The sequence below is a fragment of the Bombina bombina genome, chromosome 3 (genome assembly GCF_027579735.1).
Source record: "Bombina bombina isolate aBomBom1 chromosome 3, aBomBom1.pri, whole genome shotgun sequence".
In the NCBI taxonomy this organism is placed as follows: domain Eukaryota; kingdom Metazoa; phylum Chordata; class Amphibia; order Anura; family Bombinatoridae; genus Bombina; species Bombina bombina.
In genome coordinates, this window is record NC_069501.1 from 185,985,751 (window position 1) to 186,000,999 (window position 15,249).

The 15,249-nt window shown below is 42.9% G+C and overlaps 1 protein-coding gene across 3 annotated transcripts in view; it reads left to right on the top strand.

Annotated features, from left to right (window-relative positions):
* The window catches only part of ARL6 (ADP ribosylation factor like GTPase 6), a 474,277-nt gene that overhangs the window by 399,611 nt on the left and 59,417 nt on the right, over nucleotides 1-15,249 (top strand). The gene's annotated exons all lie outside the window — the stretch shown is intronic.

Genomic DNA, 15,249 nt, shown 5'->3' on the forward strand with positions numbered 1-15,249 from the left:
AAGTATTGGGGGAGGGAGGTAGATGGGAGGAAATAGGAGAAGAGAAAAAAGTGCAATCCTGTAGAAAGGGGTAGAAATAGTGGCAGTGTTCGAGTAGGAGGTAAGAAGGAGGCGTGGGAGGGAGGGCCGAGAGGAAGCGGGGGTAGAGCCCCCCAATGTTGGATGGAGAGGTGGGTGAGATGATTCATTAGAGGGTGATGATGTGTAGAATATTGAGAACTGGATAAGTAGATATTTGTATAAGGACTATCCTATATAGAAAGGTATGATTTAGCGTATGTGGTGAGAGGATAAGTAGTAAGGGAGGAAGAGGAGTTGGATGGAGGTAAATGTAAAAAGAACATGAAGGTTAATGGAGGTATCATGACAGGTGTGGATATGAGAATAAGAGCTTGAGGGTGGTATAGAAAACTTATAAGAGAGAGTAAATATGGCCTTGTTGACCTGGACATTTAACCTAGAGCATAAATTCTGATAACAACTTTTTAGTTAGCATAAGTGCAATGGTGATAGAGGAGAATAAAGGACAAAAGGATACTAAGAGAAGGGTGAGCTAATAATATTAGACCAATAATACCTGTGTTAAGTTTGTATACATTGAATCCTAAATTTCCTTTAGAAAGAACAAAGACTGAATGCAATAACTTAATGAGCAAAATCAACAAGATAAATAAAATTTCGGACATTTAACAAATCACAAGTAAACTTGCGATATATAAACTTGTCATAATAAGACTTTATCAGAACTGTGTAGGAAGATAAGGAGCCGTGAGCCAAGAGTAGAGTAAGATATGTACCCGTGTGTGGGCTCTAGGCTTACCTGTCCGTCGAATGTTCATAATAAGCGTCCAGGTAGGGAGACCTAGGATAGGGGGGTGAAAAAAGAGTAAGATGTGTACCCGTATGTACACCCCCAATCCCAAAATAACCCCTGGAGGTAAGTCCAATAGGAAAATGGAAAGAAACAGTCTTTCAAAGGGGCAGGAAAAGGGATATTAGTGCAACAAGTAACTTCAGATAGGACATAAGGGTCAGCCCAGGTCTTGGAGTAGTGGAGTAGAGGCTCTGGAGTGCCATTCAGAGGCTGAGGGGTCCAGATCACCTGTTTTTCCTTTTTTCCTGGGGGGTAGTCCAGGGGGGCTAATGAGTTCCCAGGTGGCGAGGAGTTTCATGCCTTGTTCTAAGGAGGAGACTGTGTGAGATGAATCTTGGTATTGAACATGTAACTTCACAGGGAATCCCCACCTGTATTTGATCTTGTTTTGTCTGAGAGCCAGGGTGAACTGATGGAAAGTCCTTCTTTTGTTTAGTGTGTATGGAGATAGGTCAGGGAAGATCTGTAACTTGTTGTATGGTTCCTTAAGGGGTCTGTTGGTGAAGGAGGCTCTCATGATCTTCTCTTTAGTGGTGTAGTAGTGTAGACGTACAATGACGTCTCTGGGAGTGTCAGGTATGGAGTTACGGGGGCGTGTGGACCTGTGTGCTCTGTCCATTAGGAGATCTTGATCTGTGGTGGAGTCAAGGATGATCTTAAACAATGCAACCAAGTATTGTTGGAGGTTTGATGCAGAGACATCTTCCGGAATTCCGCGGATCCTGAGGTTGTTGCGGTGGGATCTGTCTTCATTATCTGCCAACTTGGATTCGAGATCGGACATTTGTTCTGCTAATGATTGAGAGTAAGCTAAGAGGTTGGCATGGTCAGTCGCCAAATCTTCATGTTTCCTCTCAAGGATTTCAGTTCTCTCTCCCAGAGAAGAGATCTCGCGTTTCAGTTCGCCAACTGAGTGACGGAGCTCCTGCCTTAGGGACGAATAGTGAGTGTCCATCTTATCAGTTAAGATTCTAATGGATTCTAGAAAAGTTGATTGAGAAAGTGTGGTTTTATCTTTGCGAGATACCTCAGGTCTAGAATTATCTGCCCCTGGAGCTGCTGAATCTCTGGAATCCTCTCCTGAGAACTCAGGATCTGAGAAGGTTTTACTATGGAAGTGATCCGTGAGAGTCCTCTTATGATTTTCCTGGTGCTTTGGTTTTCTTTTGATAGACTGAGCCATGTCATAAGTGGGAGGCTATCCAGAGAGTAGAATTTAAAGGTGTAGGCTTGAAGTTGCTGAATCAGTGATAGATGAGTTTTGGGGAGATGTTACCCGGCCCCTCCAAAGCCAGGTGCTCTAGCCCATCATTTTCCTATATCAGGGTGTGGATAGGGAGGTTCAGTAGTTCACTGCAGGTCTGTAGGATAGGTGAGCGATTCCCCCTCTCCTGGGGATGTACCACCTCTGGGCGAGACCGGTAAAAGGAGAGAGGATATGACCCGCGCCCTAGGGGTGGACGCGGGAAAGGGGGGAGAGGGGGGCGTCCAGGGGAGTGGAGATGCTGCTCCTGTATGGATTGTGCAGAGTGTCCTCGCTAGGATGAGACCCCACAATGGTAGCAAGTGACCTGGGTATGATACAGATTCTGCAGACTATATTGGGAGGAAAAGTGGTGAGGTGGCCTCAAAAATTCTGTAAGAGGCTGTGGCTGCAAATAGTATTTCTGAGTGTTTTGATTGTGGCCCACTAGATCAATAAGCTGTATTGCAGAGGGGGATTAGTACCGTCAGGAGGTAATGTAAGCAGCTATATGCTGCTGCAGTGTTGTACAATCCTCAAATAGAGAAGGCTGGGACGCAAGTCACAATTACTGACAGAGGGGATTAAACATAAAATATAGAGGTCTCACCCACAGTTCTGTCACCTAAGTCAGAGGTTGAAGGGATGCACTGACTTCTGCTGGGCTGGGGTCCGGTATTCACTGTGCGTTGCAGGTATGGAGCGTGGAGGTAGATGCCGGAATCTGTCTCCGGTGTAAATCTCAAGCTTGTCCCAGCTACCTTTTGATTACGCTCTGGAGCCCCAGGCAATGTCGAGGGAGGAGAGACACCAAGTCCCACTGTCCGGTGTGATATGGATAGGGCTTGTGAGAAGGATGTGCGCGTTAGCGCAGCTACTCCAGAGGCTTCCCGTGACACCCTGCATGAACGGGAGTTAAGTAAAGATGGCTGCCATTCGCGGGCTTTTGTGACGTCCCATCTCCTTCGATCTTTGCAAAAGTAGCAGCGTTACAGGGGTCTGGAGGGTGTCGAGATTGTTCCCATATGCCAGGGGGCAAATAGAGTAGGTTATATCCGATCCCAGTAAAGTCCGGTGTTGCAAAGGACTCAGGTAGAAAGCTCCGGTGTCTCAGATCGTGGGAAACGTCCCGTTTGCAGATAAGTGTCAGATGGTAGGGTGTAGGGATAAAGGGGGATATTGTGTGCCAAATGGGTAAAAATTTGAGGGTATAAATAGGCTTTAAATTTAAATTTTGGGCAATGGAAGCAGAGGAGCTCCGGTCTCAAGCGTCCTCACTGCTCCGTAGTTGGCTCCGCCCCCCTATTTTTTATTATTTCATTCACTAAGGGCAGCAATATTCTGGGGGATAAATTGAAGCTCTCGGTCGCATGAGCTGCCGGTTTTTGTGTCTTCTGCGTGTTGCGCAGTTTAGTGGATGTTAGGTTCTCCTGGCAACGTTTTTCTGTATGATGCATAGTGATGCCGACCGGGAGGTTGTGTGACGCCCACGATGGGCGGAGTTTGGTATGGCGCATAGTTTTTGCGCTCTTCCGCTCTGGGGTTTTGTCTTAGTGCAGCAGCAGTTCGTTTCGGTGCTGTTGTTTTTCGTCTGAAGTCCGGTTCCTCTGGCTGCACAGTGGTTACGCTACTTGTATCCTCCGGCTGGTATGGGGGTTATTTAGCACATTGTTGGGCTATTAAGTTGCAGAGGTGCTTGTAGGGTTTTTTTTTTTTATTTAAAGTGACAGTAACGTTATATTGTTTTCCACATTTATTTGTTTTTTCTTTTTATCTGTGGTGTGTGTAATATGGACCAGGAATACTTGCAAGCTGTGACTTGTAACCTATATTTAGATGCTAATGTAGAGCCGCCTATCCCTTTATGTTCCTCTTGTATAGAGAGGACTATGCAGTACAGGGATAGACTCTTTGATACAGAGCCCTCATTTTCTATGGAGACTGTTGTTCAGGAGCCTCCTGTTCAAGCTGTAGCTCAGCTTTCTCCCCATTCCTCCCAATCTCACTCCTCCTCACATGCAGTGCCCTGCGTTTCGTCTCAGGCTAGTTTTTCTTTACAGGATTTGTCTACTCACATATCCACTGCTATATCTAAGGCATTGTCTGCTTTTCCTGCAACAGGGACAGAAGGACTTCTGACTCTGTTGCAGTTTTATCTAATGTTCCTTCTCATAGGACTGAGGAAGAAGATATTTCAGTAGCGTCTGAGGGCTAAATTTCAGACTCTGATAGTGTGTCTCCTTTGACTGATTCTGAGGTGGTTTCTTTCAGATCTTAGTTGTAGCGCCTCCGTTTGTTACTCAGGGAGGTTTTGTCTACTTTGGATGACCGATTCGACGGTCATAGTTACTCCCAAGAAGGCTAGTAAGCTTAATAAGTTTTTTGATGTTCCCTCTGTGGCAGAAGTTTTTCCTGCTCCGGATAAGGTTTCAGAGATTATTTCTCAGGAATGGGAGAAGCCTGGAATTCCTTTTTCCCCTTCTATTTTTAGGAAGATGTTTCCTATTGCGGATTCTATTAAGGAATCTTGGCAGAAAGTCCCTAAGGTTGAGGGAGCTATTTCCACTTTGACTAAGAGGACCACTATTCCTATTGAGGATAGTTGTGCTTTTAAGGATCCCATGGATAAGAAGTTTGGAGGCTTTACTTAAGAGGATTTATGTTCACCTGGGGCTACAATAGCAACTTGTTGCATGTATTGCTACACTTACCAGTGCGGCTGCATATTGGTCTGATGCATTGTCTGATTCTTTTCTTCAGGAGACTTCTCTGGATGATATTCAGGAGAGGATTAAGGCTTTAAAATTGGCCAATTATTTTATTGCGGATGCTTCTTTACAGGTCGTCAAGTTGGGAGCAAAGATTTCTGGCTTTGCTGTTTTGGCGCGCAGGGCTTTTTGGTTAAAGTCCTGGTCTGTGGATGTATCGTCTAAGCTTTTATCAATTCCTTACAAAGGGAAGACTTTGTTTGGGCCTGGTTTGGCTGAAATAATTTCTGATATTACTGGTGGGAAGGGACATTCTCTTCCTCAGGATAAGAGAAATAAGCAGAAAGGTCGTCGGAGTAATTTTCGTTCCTTTTGTAACTTCGCTGGTAAGTCTTCCTCTTCCTCCTCTAAGCAGGATCAATCCAGACATAATCAGTCCTGGAGCAAGGGGAAGCAATCTAAAAAGCCTGCCGCTGACTCAAAGTCTGCATAAAGGGTCTGCCCCCGATCCGGGAAAGGATTGTGTGGGGGGCAGGCTGTCTTTGTTCGCTCAAGCCTGGGCGTGGGATTTCCAGATCCTTGGGTAGTAGATATTGTATCCCAGGGATACAAACTGGAGTTCAAGACTTTTCCTCCCAGGGGCAGGTTTCATCTCTAAAGGTTATCGGTAAATCAGTTAAAAAGAGAGGCATTCTTAAGTTGTGTCCAGTATCTTTCCGATATGAGAGTGATCATTCCTGTTCCAGTTCAGGAGCAGGGACTAGGATTTTATTCCAATCTGTTTATTGTTCCCAAAAAGGAGGGAACTTTCAGACCCATTTTGGATCTTAAATTGGTTAACAAATTTCTCAAGGTTCCATCATTCAAGATGGAGACTATTCGGTCAATTCTACCTCTGGTTCAGGAGGGTCAGTTCATGACTACAGTAGATCTGAAGGATGCATATCTACATATTTCTATTCACAAGGATCATCACAAGTTTCTGAGATTTGCTTTTCTAGACCAGCATTTTAAGTTTGTGGCTCTTCCTTTCGGTATTGCAACTGCTCCCAGGGTGTTTTCAAGAGATTCTCTTCCGTTGTGGTTGTCTCAGGATCTTCTCTCCCAGGGAACCTGTTTTCGCAGTCCCTCCTGGGTGATTGTGACTATGGATGCCAGTCTGCTCGGTAGGGGAGCTGTCTGGGGTTTGTTAAAGGCTCAGGGTCTGCGGACTATGGAGGAATCGGTTCTTCCTATAAATGTCTTAGAGCAATTTTCAATGCTCTTTTGGCCTGGCCTCAGTTGGCTTCAACCCAGTTTATCAGTTTCCAGACGGACAATATAACGTCCGTGGCTTACATACATCATCAGGGAGGAACTTAGAGTTCCTTGGTGATGAAGGAGGTAGCCAGGATTATTCCAGGGGTGGGCAATTGAGAAGCGGATTTTCTGAGCAGACAGTCGTTTCATCCGGGGGAGGGGGAGCTTCATCCGGAGGTGTTTTCCAGTTTGATTCTCAGGTGGGGTCAACCGGAGTCGGATCTTATGGTATCTCGTCACAATGCCAAGCTTCCAAAGTACGGTTCGAGGTCAAGGGATACTCACACGGTTCTAATAGATGCTCTAGCAGTTCCTTGGAAGTTCAGTCTGGCATACGTGTTTCCTCAGTTTGCCCTTCTTCCTCGAGCTATTGCTCGGATCCGACAGGAGAGGGTGTCAGTAATTCTCATTGCACCCGTGGCCTCGCAGGATCTGGTATGCAGATCTGGTGGAGATGTCATCCTTTCCACCTTGGAGTCTTCCGTTGAGGAAGGAAGGACCTTCTACTTAAGGGTCCCTTCCTTCATCCAAATCTCGTTTCTCTGAAGCTGACTGCTTGGAGATTGAACGCTTGATTCTATCTAAGCGTGGTTTTTCTGAGTCAGTTATTGAGACTATGATTCAAGCGCATAGGCCTGTGACTAGAAATATTTATTACAAGATATGGCGTAAATATCTGTATTGGTGTGAATCTTAGGGCTACTCTTGGAGTAGAGTTAGGATTCCTAGAATTTTGTCTTTTCTCCAGGAGGGTGTGGAGAAAGGTTTGTCTGCCAATACCCTGATGGGTCAAATTTCTGCTTTATCTATTTTGTTACATAAACGCCTGGCGGATTTGCTAGATGTTCAGTCTTTTTGTCAGGCCTTGGTTAGAATTTGGCCTATGTTTAAGTTTGCGACTCCCCCTTGGAATCTTAATTTAGTTCTGAGAGTTCTTCAACAGGCTCCGTTTGAGCCTATGCGTTCTTTGGATATTAAGTTGTTAACCTGGAAGGTTTTGTTTTTGGTTGCTATCTCTTCGGCTCGAAGAGTTTCTGAGCTTTCTGCGCTGCAATGTGAGTCTCCTTTTCTTATTTTTCATTCTGATAAGGTAGAACTTTGTACTGCTCTTGGTTTTCTTCCCAAGGTTGTTTCTAAGAATATTAATCAAGAAATTGTTGTTCCTTCTTTGTGTCCTAATCCTTTTTTTCATAAGGAACGTTTGTTGCACAACTTGGATGTAGTTCGTGCTTTGAAATATTATTTCCAGGCGACTAAGGATTTTCGCCAGTTTTCCTCTTTATTTGTTATCTTTTCTGGCAAGCCTAAGGGTCAGAAAGCTACGGCTACTTCGCTTTCTTGTTGGTTGAGAAGTATTATTCGCTTGGCATATGAGACTGCTGGTCAGCGGCCTCCTAAAAAAAATCACGGCTCACTCCATGAGGGCTGTTTCTTCTACCTGGGCTTTCAAAAATGGTGCTTCTGTGGATCAGATTTGCAAGGCTGCCACTTGGTCATCTTTACATACTTTTTCTAAATTTTACAAATTTGATACTTTTGCTTTTTGTTTTTGGGAGAAAGGTTCTTCAAGCAGTGGTGCCTTTTGTTTAGGTTTACTGTCTTGTCCCTCTCTTATCATCTTTGTCCTCTAGCTTGGGTATTGATTCCCAATAGTTATTATGATGATCCGTGGACTCGTGTCATTAGAAAGAAAATTAAATGTATGCTTAACTTACGGTGAGTCCACGGCCCCACCCTGTATTTTCAGACAGTTTATTTTTCATAAACCTCAGGTACCTCTGCACCTTATATTACTTCCTTTTCCATTGGTTAAATGACTGGGGGTTGTGGGTAAGGGGAGTGGTATTTAACAGCTTTGGCTGTGGTGCTATTTGCCTCCTCCTGTAGGCCAGGAGTGATATTCCCAATAGTAATTATGATGATCCGTGGACTCACCGTGTCAAGAAAGAAACAAATTTATCAGGTAAGCATTTTTCTTTGTCAAACACCTTATACCATATTTATTTGAGCCCTTATAACTTTTTTAATTTTTTTAAACTATTTTTTTTATCAGATAGTCTTTATATGAGTGTAACTGTATTTATGATATGTTTAAAGGAACTTTTTTTTTCTTCCTCTACCTTTCTTTTATGTAATTGGCAAGAGTCCATGAGCTAGTGACATATGGGATATACAATCCTACCAGGAGGGGCAAAGTTTCCCAAACCTCAAAATGCCTATAAATACACCCCTCACCACACCCACAATTCAGTTTTAAAAACTTTGCCTCCTATGGAGGTGGTGAAGTAAGTTTGTGCTAAGATTTCTACGTTGATATGCTCTTCTCAGCATTTTTGAAGCCCGATTCCTCTCAGAGTACAGCGAATGTCAGAGGGACGTGAAGGGAGTATCACCTATTGGATACGATGATTTCCCTAACGGGGGTCTTTTTCATGGGTTCTCTGTTATCGGTCGTAGAGATTCATCTCCTACCTCCCTTTTCAGATCGACGATATACTCTCAAATTTACCATTACCTCTACTAATTACTGTTTTAGTACTGGTTTGGCTATCTGCTATATGTGGATGGGTGTCTTTTGGTAAGTATGTTTTTATTACTTAAGACACTCTCAGCTATGTTGTGGCACTTTATGCAAATTATATAAAGTTCTAAATATATGTATTATACTTATATTTGCCATGAGTCAGGTTAATGTATTTCCTTCTGCAGACTGTCAGTTTCATATTTGGGAATATCAAACACTTTAAGAAATTTGTTTCTTACCTGGGGTTTAGTCTTTTTCAAATTTTGACTACTTTGCATTTGCGGGTATTAGGCCCGCGGGTGCGTATTGCGTCATTTTTGGCGCAAACTTTTTTGGCGCGGGAAATTACGTTTTTGACGCAACTTCGTCATTTCCGGCGTCATACGTGACGTCGAGACCTTTTACACGGCGGCGTCATTAGTGACGCAAGTGTGTCATTTCCGGTCATTTTTGGCGCCAAATTTTTTTCATTATTTTAATACCCCATTCATGTTTGCCTCCTGCTTTCTTCTCTATCAAGAGGCCTATGCTTTTGCATTTTTTCCCATTCCTGAAACTGTCATTTAAGGAAATAGATAATTTTGCTTTATATGTTGTTTTTTCTTTTACATTGAGCAAGATGTCCCAATCCGATCCTGTCTCTGAAGTTTCTGCTGGAACATTGCTGCCTGACATCGGTTCTACTAAAGCTAAGTGCATTTGTTGCAAAATTGTAGAAATTATTCCACCGAATGTCATTTGTAATAGTTGTCATGATAAACTTTTACATGCAGATAGCGTTTCTATCAGTAATAGTACATTGCCAGTTGCAGTTCCTTCAACTTCTAATGTGCATGATATACCTGAAAATTTTAAAGAATTTGCTTCTGAATCTATTATGAAGGCTTTGTCTGCATTTCCACCTTCTAATAAACGTAAAAGGTCTTTTAAAACTTCTCATTTAGCTGATGAAATTTCAAATGACCAACAACATAATAATTCATCCTCTTCTGCTGAGGATCTATCTGAAACAGAAGATCCTTCCTCAGATATTGACACTGACAAATCTACTTATTTATTTAAAATAGAGTATATGCGTTCTTTATTAAAAGAAGTGTTAATTACTTTGGATATTGAGGTAACCAGTCCTATTGACGTTCAGTCTAATAAACGTTTAAATGCTGTTTTTAAACCTCCTGTGGTTTCCCCAGGTGTTTTTCCCATTCCTGAGGCTATTTCTGATATGATTTCTAGGGAATGGAATAAGCCAGGTACTTCCTTTGTTCCTTCTTCAAGGTTTAAGAGATTGTATCCTTTACCAGCAAAATCTATAGAGTTTTGGGAAAAAATCCCCAAAGTTGATGGGGCTATTTCTACTCTTGCTAAACGTACCACTATTCCTATGGAAGATAGCACTTCCTTTAAGGATCCTTTAGATAGGAAGCTTGAATCTTATCTAAGGAAGGCCTATTTATATTCAGGTCATCTTCTCAGACCTGCTATTTCTTTGGGTGATGTTGCGGCTGCATCAACTTTCTGGTTGGAAAATTTAGCGCATCATGAATTGGATTCTGACATATCTAGCATTGTTCGCTTACTGCAACATGCTAATCATTTTATTTGTGATGCCATTTTTGATATTATCAAAATTGATGTTAGATCCATGTCTTTAGCTGTATTAGCTAGAAGAGCTTTGTGGCTTAAATCTTGGAATGCTGATATGACATCTAAATCTAGATTACTATCTCTTTCTTTCCAAGGTAATAATTTATTTGGTTCTCAGTTGAATTCTATTATTTCAACTATCACTGGAGGAAAAGGAGTTTTTTTGCCTCAGGATAAAAAACCTAAGGGTAAATCTAAGGCTTCTAACCGTTTTCGTTCCTTTCGTCAGAATAAGGAACAAAAACTCAATCCTCCTCCCAAGGAATCTGCTTCCAGTTGGAAGCCTTCCTCAAATTGAAATAAATCCAAGCCATTTAGGAAACCAAAGTCTGCCACTAAGTCCGCATGAAGGTGCGGCCCTCATTCCAGCTCAGCTGGTAGGGGGCAGATTAAGGTTTTTCAAGGATTTTTGGATAAAATCTGTCCAAAATCATTGGATTCAGAGCATTGTCTCTCAAGGGTATCGAATAGGATTCAAAGTAAGACCTCCTGTGAGAAGATTTTTTCTCTTACACATTCCTGTAAATCCAGTAAAAGCTCAGGCTTTTCTGAAGTGTGTTTCAGACCTGGAGTCTTCAGGGGTAATCATGCCAGTTCCTCTTCAGGAACAAGGTTTGGGGTTTTATTCAAACCTATTCATTGTACCAAAGAAAGAACATTTGTTCAGACCAGTTCTGGATCTGAAAATTTTGAATCGTTATATAAGAGTACCAACTTTCAAGATGGTGACTATAAGGACTATTCTGCCTTTTGTTCAGCAAGGACATTATATGTCCACAAAAGACTTGCAGGATGCATACCTTCATATTCCGATTCATCCAGAACACTATCAGTTTCTGAGATTCTCTTTTCTAGACAAGCATTACCAATTTGTTGCTCTTCCATTTGGCCTAGCAACAGCTCCAAGAATCTTTTCGAAGGTTCTGGGTGCCCTACTATCTGTAATCAGAGAACAGGGTATTGCGGTGTTTCCTTATTTGGACGATATCTTGGTACTAGCTCAGTCTTTACATACTGCAGAATCTCACACAAATCAACTAGTGTTGTTTCTTTGGAAACATGGTTGGAGGATCAATTTACCAAAAAGTTTCTTGATTCCTCAGACAAGGGTCACCTTTTTAGGTTTCCAGATAGATTCAGTGTCCATGACTCTGTCTCTAACAGACAAGCAACGTTTAAAATTGGTTGCAGCCTGCCGGCACCTTCAGTCTCAGTCATTCCCTTCAGTGGCTATGTGTATGGAAGTTTTAGGTCTCATGACTGCAGCATCGGACGCAATCCCCTTTGCTCGTTTTCACACGAGACCTCTACAGCTTTGTATGCTGAATCAATGGTGCAGGGATTATACAAAGATATCACAATTAATATCCTTGAATCCCAATGTACGACACTCTCTGACATGGTGGATAGATCACCATCGTTTGGTTCAATGGGCTTCTTTTGTTTGCCCAACCTGGACTGTGATCACAACAGATGCGAGTCTTTCAGGTTGGGGAGCCGTTTGGGGTCTCTGACAGCACAAGGGGTTTGGAAATCTCAAGAGGCGAGATTACCAATAAATATTTCTCCAACATAGGTGTGTCCGGTCCACGGCGTCATCCTTACTTGTGGGATATTCTCTTCCCCAACAGGAAATGGCAAAGAGCCCAGCAAAGCTGGTCACATGATCCCTCCTAGGCTCCGCCTACCCCAGTCATTCTCTTTGCCGTTGTACAGGCAACATCTCCACGGAGATGGCTTAGAGTTTTTTAGTGTTTAACTGTAGTTTTTCATTATTCAATCAAGAGTTTGTTATTTTCAAATAGTGCTGGTACGTACTATTTACTCAGAAACAGAAAAGAGATGAAGAATTCTGTTTGTATGAGGAAAATGATTTTAGCAACCGTAACTAAAATCCATGGCTGTTCCACACAGGACTGTTGAGAGCATTAACTTCAGTTGGGGGAACAGTTTGCAGTCCTTTGCTGCTTGAGGTATGACACATTCTAACAAGACGATGTAATGCTGGAAGCTGTCATTTTCCCTATGGGATCCGGTAAGCCATGTTTATTACGATTGTAAATAAGGGCTTCACAAGGGCTTATTTAGACTGTAGACATTTTTTGGGCTAAATCGATTGATATTAACACTTATTTAGCCTTGAGGAATCATTTATTCTGGGTATTTTGATATAATTATATCGGCAGGCACTGTTTTAGACACCTTATTCTTTAGGGGCTTTCCCAAAGCATAGGCAGAGTCTCATTTTCGCGCCGGTGTTGCGCACTTGTTTTTGAGAGGCATGGCATGCAGTCGCATGTGAGAGGAGCTCTGATACTGATAAAAGACTTCTGAAGGCATCATTTGGTATCGTATTCCCCTTGGGTTTGGTTGGGTCTCAGCAAAGCAGATACCAGGGACTGTAAAGGGGTTAAAGCTTAAAACGGCTCCGGTTCCGTTATTTTAAGGGTTAAAGCTTCCAAAATTGGTGTGCAATATTTTCAAGGCTTTAAGACACTGTGGTGAAAGTTTGGTGAATTTTGAACAATTCCTTCATGTTTTTTCGCAATTGCAGTAATAAAGCGTGTTCAGTTTAAAATTTAAAGTGACAGTAACGGTTTTATTTCAAAACGTTTTTTGTACTTTCTTATCAAGTTTATGCCTGTTTAACATGTCTGAACTACCAGATAGACTGTGTTCTGAATGTGGGGAAGCCAGAATTCCTATTCATTTAAATAAATGTGATTTATGTGATAATGACAATGATGCCCAAGATGATTCCTCAAGCGAGGGGAGTAAGCATGGTACTGCATCATTCCCTCCTTCGTCTACACGAGTCTTGCCCACTCAGGAGGCCCCTAGTACATCTAGCGCGCCAATACTCCTTACTATGCAACAATTAACGGCTGTAATGGATAATTCTGTCAAAAACATTTTAGCCAAAATGAACCCTTGTCAGCGTAAGCGTGGATGCTCTGTTTTAGTTACTGAAGAGCATGACGACGCTGATATTAATATCTCTGAAGGGCCCCTAACCCAATCTGAGGGAGCCAGGGAGGTTTTGTCTGAGGGAGAAATTACTGATTTAGGGAACATTTCTCAGCAGGCTGAATCTGATGTGATTACTTTTAAATTTAAATTGGAACATCTCCGCATTTTGCTTAAGGAGGTATTATCCACTCTGGATGATTGTGAAAATTTGGTCATCCCAGAGAAACTATGTAAAATGGACAAGTTCCTAGAGGTGCCGGGGCTCCCAGAAGCTTTTCCTATACCCAAGCGGGTGGCGGACATTGTTAATAAAGAATGGGAAAGGCCCGGTATTCCTTTCGTCCCTCCCCCCATATTTAAAAAATTGTTTCCTATGGTCGACCCCAGAAAGGACTTATGGCAGTCAGTCCCCAAGGTCGAGGGAGCGGTTTCTACTTTAAACAAACGCACCACTATTCCCATAGAGGATAGTTGTGCTTTCAAAGATCCTATGGATAAAAAATTAGAAGGTTTGCTTAAAAAGATGTTTGTTCAGCAGGGTTACCTTCTACAACCCATTTCATGCATTGTCCCTGTCACTACAGCCGCATATTTCTGGTTTGATGAACTGATTAAGGTGCTCGATAGTGACTCTCCTCCTTATGAGGAGATTATGGACAGAGTCAATGCTCTCAAATTGGCTAATTCTTTCACTCTAGACGCCTCTTTGCAATTGGCTAAGTTAGCGGCTAAGAATTCTGGGTTTGCTATTGTGGCGCGCAGAGCGCTTTGGTTGAAATCTTGGTCGGCTGATGCGTCTTCCAAGAACAAGCTACTAAACATTCCTTTCAAGGGGAAAACGCTGTTTGGTCCTGACTTGAAAGAGATTATCTCTGATATCACTGGGGGTAAGGGCCATGCCCTTCCTCAGGATCGGCCTTTCAAGGCAAAAAATAGACCTAATTTTCGTCCCTTTCGTAAAAACGGACCAGCCCAAGGTGCTACGTCCTCTAAGCAAGAGGGTAATACTTCTCAGGCCAAGCCAGCTTGGAGACCAATGCAAGGCTGGAACAAGGGAAAGCAGGCAAAGAAACCTGCCACTGCTACCAAGACAGCATGAAATATCGGCCCCCGATCCGGGACCGGATCTGGTGGGGGGCAGACTCTCTCTCTTCGCTCAGGCTTGGGCAAGAGATGTTCTGGATCCTTGGGCGCTAGAAATAGTCTCCCAGGGTTATCTTCTGGAATTCAAGGGACTTCCCCCAAGGGGAAGGTTCCACAGGTCTCAGTTGTCTTCAGACCACATAAAAAGACAGGCGTTCTTACATTGTGTAGAAGACCTGTTAAAAATGGGAGTGATTCATCCTGTTCCATTGAGAGAACAAGGGATGGGGTTCTACTCCAATCTGTTCATAGTTCCCAAAAAAGAGGGAACGTTCAGACCAATCCTAGATCTCAAGATCTTAAGCAAATTTCTCAAGGTCCCATCTTTCAAGATGGAAACCATTCGAACTATCCTTCCTTCCATCCAGGAAGGTCAATTCATGACCACGGTGGATTTAAAGGATGCGTATCTACATATTCCTATCCACAAGGAACATCATCGGTTCCTAAGGTTTGCATTCCTGGACAAACATTACCAGTTCGTGGCGCTTCCTTTCGGATTAGCCACTGCTCCAAGGATTTTCACAAAGGTACTAGGGTCCCTTCTAGCTGTGCTAAGACCAAGGGGCATTGCAGTTGTACCTTACCTGGACGACATTCTGATTCAAGCGTCGTCCCTCCCTCGAGCAAAGGCTCACACGGACATCGTCCTGGCCTTTCTCAGATCGCACGGCTGGAAAGTGAACGTGGAAAAGAGTTCTCTATCCCCGTCAACAAGGGTTCCCTTCTTGGGAACAATTATAGACTCCTCAGAAATGAGGATTTTTCTAACAGAGGCCAGAAAGACAAAGCTTCTGGACTCTTGTCGAATACTTCATTCCGTTCCTCTTCCTTCCGTAGCTCA